The following is a 9619-nucleotide window of genomic DNA, read 5'->3' on the forward strand; positions in this document are numbered from 1 at the left end:
TGAAATATGGGGGTGTGAGGCGGAGTTCTGCTGATTCCACAGTGGCATCGAGAAGGCTGAAGTCTCATGCTTACTTCAATTACTCCACACACCATGTGATCAAAAAGGATCTTTGAAGGAGAAAGGACTTTTCCAGTGTCACAAAGCTACTGCAGAGCAGGGCTGAGGTTCCAGCACCAGCTATGCTTCTGTAACCAGATATTGAATTTTAGCCCCATCCTCAAATGCCAGGAATATTTTCTGATTAACCATACCCAGCATATTATACCTCCAGGGAAGCTAAAGCCCTGGGATTCAAACAGTCCAGGTGGGAAAATCTGGTTTTTATGGTGAATTCATTTCTAGAGATGATCTCCTTTTGTAAATAGAGTTTCACTGCTGAAAAGGGTTGACAGCATTCCTATGAAGACCTGCCCTCTCAGTGGATCTAAAATCAGATTTTCCTGCCCAGAATTCAATCACATTCCCTTTCTCAGACAACTACCTATAGCCCATAGGACAGCATGTAAGCTAAGAAGTAACACAGTCTTCATGGTCAGAGATCCACTGGCTGTACTCTCCTGCTGTGTCAACTTTCTCAGTCTTGCTCTCCTGATAGAGTGGTGAGCACAGCCACTGTTGACTGTTATGTAACCTTAGGCAAGTTATTTCACCTCTCTAAGCCTCACATTCCTCTGCTTAGCCCCTCCTTCTTCCCTGTTGTCAAACTCTTAAGTCTTCCATCTAAAATCACCTAAAATAAGACTTCCTTATTACTCCTGTGGAGAGAGTGCTGAATGCAAAGAAAAAAAGAGTGAAATTCTTGGATCTTGATTTGCAAAATGGACTCTTGAAACCCAAAGCTGTTTAGAGCAAGAAAATTCTTTTAGAGCAGTGAAAATCCAAGAGGCTGAAGGACTCATATTTTACATCAGCAATAGCAGAGTCAGGAAGAAGGTATGATAATACCAGAGTCAGTTTTCCAAAAGAATGGGGGTGGGGAAAAATTATATCAAAGAGAGCATTACAGTTAGCTACTGGGGTGGGTCTCTGAGAAGAGACTCTCTCATTTCCCCCCCCAATCCCCTCTACCCAGGGATAAGGGGAGAATAGGACCCCCCAAAAAGTTTTGGGAGCTCTGAGAGTGAAGAGAATCTGTGCTTGGTCTGTAAGTTGCTCAAAGAGGGCCTAGATAGGCAGACAGTAGGTTGTGGGATGTAATAAACAGAACCAAATGAACGTAGAAGAATCTGGACAATCCAAGCCAGAGACCATGGACAAACATAGACATCTGTGGGCACAGTAGAAATCAAGGATGACAGTTCACAGCTAGTAGAGGTCAAGTCTACCTGCCTCGATGAGCAGTTGAAGATGGATGTTGACCAAGGACCAGGCAATCTCCAGCCCCCTCAACTCCCACTCCATGCCATGATCACATAAGCTCAGGATATAGTTGTGACCCTGGATAGAAGAAGAGGGACAAAACCCTCAACTTGACTGAGCACACCCCTGAAATGACTGAATGATCATACAACCGTCTGAAATGAACAGGTTATATTTTTGCTGTCAAATGGAAGTAGGTACTATAGAAAGTAATGAGAGCCATCAGCCTTCCCTGGTGGCTCAGTGGCAAAGAATTCTCTTGCCAATGCAGGAGACGTGGGTTCAATCCCTGGTACAGGAAGATGCCACATGCTGCAGAACAAAAAAGCCCATGCACCACAACTATTAGGCCTGTGCTCTAGAGCCCGAGAGCCGCAACTACTGAGCTCATTAGCCACAATTACTGAAGCCAGAGTGGCCTAGAGCCCATGCTCCACAAAAAAGTCACTTCAATGAGGAACCCACACACTAAAACTAGAGAGTAGCCCCCATTCGCCACAACTAGAGAAAATCCAGAGCAGCAACAAAGACCCAGCGCAGCCAAAAATAAATAAATAAATAAAATTATATGTAAAAAAGAGACCTATCATTTTGGCACACCCAAATTTTCTGACAAAATCTCATACAGCCAGGGTGCACAGGAATCATATAGATCCGCTGCTGCCCACTTGCTCTTCACATTCTGTGTGATCTGGGTGGGCTATGTGGCTTCCCTTCTAGCCTCAGTTTCGATGTCTGTAGAATGGGGCTTTTGGTAATACCTACCTCACAGAATTTTTATGAAACTTATTTCAATCACTAGAATGGCTAAGCATGAATGATAATACCAAGTATTACCAAGGATGTGGAACAAATGGAACTCTCACACATTGCTGGTGGGAGTACCAATTGCTATATTTCAGAAAATTGACAACATCTACTAAAACTAAACATGCATATACCTAGTGGCTCAGTAATCCCAATTCTGGACTAATCTGCAACACGAATAAGTCCTCATGTCCATCAAAAGATATGTTTAGGAATGTTCCCAGTAACTTTTAAGAGGAAAAAAATAGAAATAATAAATCCAACAACTGTTAAATGAAAAAATAAATTGTTATATCTTTGTACAATGGAACACTAAACAGCAATGAAAAAGAAACCTCTTATATAACCATGGATGTATCTCACAATGTTGACCAAAAGAAGGTAGACACAGGAGTACTTATTTTATGAGTCCACTGAAATTAAGACCAAAAACAGGCAAACACTAACGTTGGTGAGAGAAGATAGAATAATAGTTCCCTTTGCCAGGAAAAGCAGGTACTGATGAGGGAAGCTCTGGGATGCTGGCAGTTACCTAACTTGATTCAGGTGGTAGTTTCATAGGTGTATGCACATATAAAAATTTACTGAGCTATAATCATATTTGTGTATTGTATACAAGTCATAACAATTTAAAAGTTGGGGGGGGGGGCGGTATATGAAAATGGATGTTGTGTGCTTAGCATGGATCCAGAGTCAAGTCCAAATGGAACTTCAAGCCCCTGTAGCCTCCCCTTCAGGGCTTCCCAGATCGCTCAAGTGGTAAAGAATCTGCATAAAGAGTACAGGAGACTCAGAAGATGTGGGTTCCACCCCTGGGTCAGGAAGACTGCCTGAAGCAGGAAGTGGCAACCCATTCCAGTATTCCTGCCTGGAAAATTCCATGGACAGAGGAGCCTAGTGGGCTACAGTCCATGGAGTAAAAGTCGGACATGACTGAGTGACTGAGCACACATGCCCACAGCCTGTCCTTCACGTGGTACCCAACCTTCCACAACCCAGTCTGCAAAAGTACTGAAAAACAATGGGAAGGAAAGTGGGAAGTTTTGCAAGGCCCCTGTGTCTCATCTGCCCAGGGTGGAAGTATCTAACTGAGGCCTTAGGCAACACTATGGGAACGGCCACTAGTCGGCTTCCTTGATTCTATTACAGCCAATCCATGCGCTGGGTCTCCCCTGGAGGGCTATGGACCCACCCGCTGGAAGTTGCCGTGGAAGCTCTCAGTAGAAGGGCATCCCACTTAAACGGTACAGGAGAAAATGTCCTGATCCATATTTGTACCAAGTACCATCACAGAGCTGTGGGCACAGGCTCGACTGGAGGACTGTCAAGCCAGAGTGGGCCTGCCCATAAGACTGAGATGGATTATGAAAATTGTCCCAGCCACTCAGCAGACAAGCGGGGAGGTGAGATTTGAACCTAGGTTTGGCTGACTCACTGCAGAAAAATCAAGGTTTCCCAGAAGAACACAGGTTCTTCTCTGTTCCACTCTCTCTCCCGGAAGGAAAGTTTATGGGAACATGTAGGTGCCCCTGTGGGCTCAGAGTGGGCAGACTGTACCCTGTGAAGGCAGGGACAGGTATAGGGTTGCCCTACAGGCTGGTCTTGCATTTCATGTGAAGATGGGTACAATAAAGGACAGAAAATGTATGGACCTAACAGAAGCAGAAGATATTAAGAAGAGGTGGCAAGAATATACAGAAGAACTATATAAGAAAGATCTTAATGACCCAGATAACAATGATAGTGTGATCACTCACCTAGAGCCACACATCCTGGAGCAAGAAGTCAAGTGGTCCTTGGGAAGCATCACTACGAACAAAGCTTGTGGAGGTGATGGAATTCCAGCTGATCTATTTCAAATCCTAAAAGATGATGCTGTGAAAGTGGTGCATTCAGTATGCCACCAAATTCAGAAAACTCAGCAGTGGCCATAGGACTAGAAAGGTCAGTTTTCATGCCAATCCCAAAGAAAGGCAATGCCAAAAAATGTTCACACTACCGCACAATTGCACTCATCTCACACTCTAGCAAAGTAATACTCAAAATTCTCCAACCTAGGCTTCAAAAGTACGTGAACAGAGAACTTCCAGATGTTGAAGCTGGATTCAGAAAAGGTCAAAGAACGAGAAATCAAATTGTCAACATCCATTGTATCACGACCCAGATAATCACGATGGTGTGATCACTGACCTACAGCCAGACATCCTGGAATGTGAAGTCAAGTGGGCCTTAGAAAGCATCACTACGAACAAAGCTAGTGGAGGTGATGGAATTCCAGTTGAGCTATTCCAAATCCTGAAAGATGATGCTGTGAAAGTGCTGCACTCAATATGCCAGCAAATTTGGAAAACTCAGCAGTGGCCACAGGACTGGAAAAGGTCAGTTTTCATTCCAATCCCAAAGAAAGGCAATGCCAAAGAATGCTCAAACTACCGCACAATTGCACTCATCTCACACGCTAGTAAAGTAACACTCAAAATTCTCCAAGCCAGGCTTCAGCAATATGTGAACTGTGAACTTCCTGATGTTCAAGCTGGTTTTAGAAAAGGCAGAGGAACCAGAGATCAAATTGCCAACATCTGCTGGATCATGGAAAAAGCAAGAGAGTTCCAGAAAAACATCTATTTCTGCTTTATTGACTATGCCAAAGCCTTTGACTGTGTGGATCACAATAAACTGTGGAAAATTCTGAAAGAGATGGGAATACCAGACCACCTGACCTGCCTCTTGAGAAATCTGTATGCAGGTCAGGAAGCAACAGTTAGAACTGGACATGGAAGAACAGACTGGTTCCAAATAGGAAAAGGACTTCGTCAAGATTGTATATTGTCACCCTGTTTATTTAACTTATATGCAGAGTACATCATGAGAAACGCTGGACTGGAAGAAACACAAGCTGGAATCAAGATTGCCAGGAGAAATATCAACAACCTCAGATATGCAGATGACACCACCCTTATGGCAGAAAGTGAGATCAGATCAGATCAGTCGCTCAGTCGTGTCCGACTCTTTGCAACCCCAGGAATCGTAGCACGCCAGGCCTCCCTGTCCATCACCAACTCCCAGAGTTCACTCAGACTCACGTCCATCGAGTCAGTGATGCCATCCAGCCATCTCATCCTCTGTCATCCCCTTCTCCTCCTGCCCCCAATCCCTCCCAGCATCAGAGTCTTTTCCAATGAGTCAACTCTTCGCATGAGGTGGCCAAAGTACTGGAGTTTCAGCTTTAGCATCATTTCTTCCAAAGATATCCCAGGGCTGATCTCCTTCAGAATGGACTGGTTGGATCTTCTTGCAGTCCAAGACTCTCAAGAGTCTTCTCCAACACCACAGTTCAAAAGCATCAATTCTTCAGTGCTCAGCCTTCTTCACAGTCCAACTCTCACATCCATACATGACCACAGGAAAAACCATAGCCTTGACTAGATGGACCTTTGTTGGCCAAGTAATGTCTCTGCTTTTGAACATGCTATCTAGGTTGGTCATAACTTTCCTTCCAAGGAGTAAGTGTCTTTTAATTTCATGGCTGCAGTCACCATCTGCAGTGATTTTGGAGCCCAGAAAAATAAAGTCTGACACTGTTTCCACTGTTTCCCCATCTATTTCCCATGAAGTGGTGGGACCGGATGCCATGATCTTCATTTTCTGAATGTTGAGCTTTAAGCCAACTTTTTCACTCTCCACTTTCACTTTCATCAAGAGGCTTTTGAGTTCCTCTTCACTCTCTGCCATAATGGTGGTGTCATCTGCATATCTGAGGTTATTGATATTTCTCCCGGCAATCTTGATTCCAGCTTGTGTTTCTTCCAGTCCAGCGTTTCTCATGATGTACTCTGCATATAAGTTAAATAAACAGGGTGACAATATACAATCTTGACGAAGTCCTTTTCCTATTTGGAACCAGTCTGTTCTTCCATGTCCAGTTCTAACTGTTGCTTCCTGACCTGCATACAGATTTCTCAAGAGGCAGGTCAGGTGGTCTGGTATTCCCATCTCTTTCAGAATTTTCCACAGTTTATTGTGATCCACACAGTCAAAGGCTTTGGCATAGTCAATAAAGCAGAAATAGATGTTTTTCTGGAACTCTCTTGCTTTTTCCATGATCCAGCAGATGTTGGCAATTTGATCTCTGGTTCCTCTGCCTTTTCTAAAACCAGCTTGAACATCAGGAAGTTCACAGTTCACATATTGCTGAAGCCTGGCTTGGAGAATTTTGAGTGTTACTTTACTAGCGTGTGAGATGAGTGCAATTGTGCGGTAGTTTGAGCATTCTTTGGCATTGCCTTTCTTTGGGATTGGAATGAAAACTGACCTTTTCCAGTCCTGTGGCCACTGCTGAGTTTTCCAAATTTGCTGGCATATTGAGTGCAGCACTTTCACAGCATCATCTTTCAGGATTTGGAATAGCTCAACTGGAATTCCATCACCTCCACTAGCTTTGTTCGTAGTGATGCTTTCTAAGGCCCACTTGACTTCACATTCCAGGATGTCTGGCTGTAGGTCAGTGATCACATCATCGTGATTGTCTGGGTCGTGAAGATCTTTTTTGTACAGTTCTTCTCTGTATTCTTGCCATCTCTTCTTAATATCTTCTGCTTTTGTTAGGTCCATACCATTTCTGTCCTTTATCGAGCTCATCTTTGCATGAAATGTTCCTTTGGTATCTCTGATTTTCTTGAAGAGATCCCTAGTCTTTCCCATTCTGTTGTTTTCCTCTATTTCTTTGCATTGATCGCTGAAGAAGGCTTTCTTATCTCTTCTTGCTATTCTCTGGAACTCTGCATTCAGATGTTTATATCTTTCCTTTTCTCCTTTGCTTTTTGCTTCTCTTCTTTTCACAGCTATTTGTAAGGCCTCCCCAGACAGCCATTTTGCTTTTTTGCATTTCTTTTCCATGGGAATGGTCTTGATCCCTGTCTCCTGTACAGTGTCACGAACCTCATTCCATAGTTCATCAGGCACTCTATCAGATCTAGGCCCTTAAATCTATTTCTCATTTCCACTGTATAATCATAAGGGATTTGATTTAGGTCATACCTGAATGGTCTAGTGGTTTTCCCTGGCAGAAAGTGAAGAGGAACTCAAAAGCCTCTTGATGAAAGTGAAAGTGGAGAGTGAAAAAGTTGGCTTAAAGCTCAACATTCAGAAAATGAAGATCATGGCATCCGGTCCCACCACTTCATGGGAAATAGATGGGGAAACAGTGGAAACAGTGTCAGACTTTATTTTTCTGGGCTCCAAAATCACTGCAGATGGTGACTGCAGCCATGAAATTAAAAGACGCTTACTCCTTGGAAGGAAAGTTATGACCAACCTAGATAGCATGTTCAAAAGCAGAGACATTACTTTGGCCAACAAAAGTCTATATAGTTAAAGCTATGATTTTACCAGTAGTTATGTATGGATGTGAGAGTTGGACCGTAAAGAAGGCTGAGCACCGAAGAATTGATGTATTTGAACTGTAGTGCTGGAGAAGACTCTTGAGAGTTCCTTGGACAGTAAGGAGATCAAACCAATCAATCCTAAAGGAAATCAATCCTGAAAACTCATTGGAAGGACAGATGCTGAAGCTGAAGCTCTGATACTTTGACCATCTGATGCAAAGAGCTGATACAGTAGAAAAGAACCTGATGCCGGGAAAGATTGAAGGCAGGAGAAGAAGTGGACGCCAGAGGACCAAATGGTTGGATGTCATTAGCGACTCAGTGGACATGAGTTCTGGGAGATGGTGAAGGACAGGGAAGCCTGGCGTGCTGCAGTCCATGGTGTCACAAAGAGTTGGACACAACTGAGCAACTGAACAACAACAACAGGCTGGTCTTGAATCCCCAAGAACTGCCAACACCGACTAGATTTAGGCAGCAGATAGTGCCTGAGGGCCCAGATGGCTGTCCAAGGGGAGCATCTTTACTGAGCCTTTCCCCTCCAAGTTTTGTCCTCTTTGCCCTGCCCTCTCTCCCCTCTGGACCCAGAATCCTGTCCAGATCCCTGGTCTGACTACTAGAGCATGAATGCTGGGACAGCTTTTTCACACACACTGTGGTTGTTCCAGTCCTGTGGACCACAGTGTCAGTCTGTGAAATCGAATTCACACACAGCAAGTCCTGGCAGCAGGAGTCAACTAGGCTCAGTCAGGAGCAGGGCAGTGCAGGGCATCAAAGTTTCTTATGCAAATGACAAAACTATGACAGGCATGACCTACAGACTCCAGCTGTGTCTTCCCATTGTTTGCCTATGTGGGGGATCAGAAGACCCCAGTACCAGCATAGAATCTGGAGCCAGCTGACTGGGACAGAGACTACCAGACAGAGCAATCTGTCTGAAAGGCTTGCAGCCTAGCCTGCTAGCTGTTGGCCTGTGGAGCTCCAGCCCAGGCCCTGAGATGCTGAGCATTCTATGAGCCAGACTCAGGAAGACATCAGTGAAGTGAAGGCAAGTGTGGTTTGATTAGGTCCTACAAGGCAGGTGTCAGTTTGTGACTACTGAATGCCCAGGCAGAAAGGCCAATCAGCCAAGAGGCCACTGAGTGTCAAGGATTTCCGCAAGAGAATCTGTGACTAGTGACCCACTAACTGGCCCAGAAAACTGCCAGTGTATGGACTGTGTCAGTTCTTCAATGAGTATTTATCTCATACTCTGTAGCTTCTGCTGTACCCCACCATGTTAGAGGCAGTGGTAAACAAGAAGACTTCTGACACCAGGGAGTCTATCTTCTAATGTGACAAGCACAAATAAGGGACTGTTAAGCAGATAAGCACCATGAAGAAAATAAGAGCTGAAGTAGGGGAGAGGGGGTGGAATTGATGCTTTTGAACTGTGGTGTGGGAGAAGACTCTTGAGAGTCCCTTGGACTGCAAGGAGATCCAACCAGTCCATCCTAAAGGAGATCAGTCCTGAATATTCATTGGAAGGACTGATGTTGAAGCTGAAACTCTAATATTTTGGCCACCTGATGTTGACTCATTTGAAAAGACCCTGATGCTGGGAAAGATTGAAGGTGGATGAGATGGTTGGATGGCATCACTGAGTCAATGGACACGAGTTTGAGTAAACTCTGGGAGTTGGTGATGGACAGGGAGGCCTGGCGTGCTGCAGTCCATGGGGTTGCAAAGAGTCAGACACGACTGAGTGACTGAACTGAATTGAGTAAAGTGAAAGTGAAGTCGCTCAGTCGTGTCTGATTCTTTTCAACCCCATGGACTGTAGCCCATTAGGCTCCTCTGTCCATGGGATTTTCCAAGCAAGGGTACTAGAGTGGGTTGCCATTTCCTTCTCCAACTGAGTAAAGGTGGAAGAATAAATTATTTCCAGGAAACTGTTTAGATCACTTGCTTCAAATGTAAGAAACTGGAATTTAATATTCAGAAAAATATCTGCTGTTCTTGGCAGTATGTAAGTAATCTTAATAAAGTTAATCATTTCAGCAAAGTGGTGTACTGAGAAGAGAATA

Source organism: Bos taurus, chromosome 7, assembly GCF_002263795.3.
Source record: "Bos taurus isolate L1 Dominette 01449 registration number 42190680 breed Hereford chromosome 7, ARS-UCD2.0, whole genome shotgun sequence".
NCBI lineage: Eukaryota > Metazoa > Chordata > Mammalia > Artiodactyla > Bovidae > Bos > Bos taurus.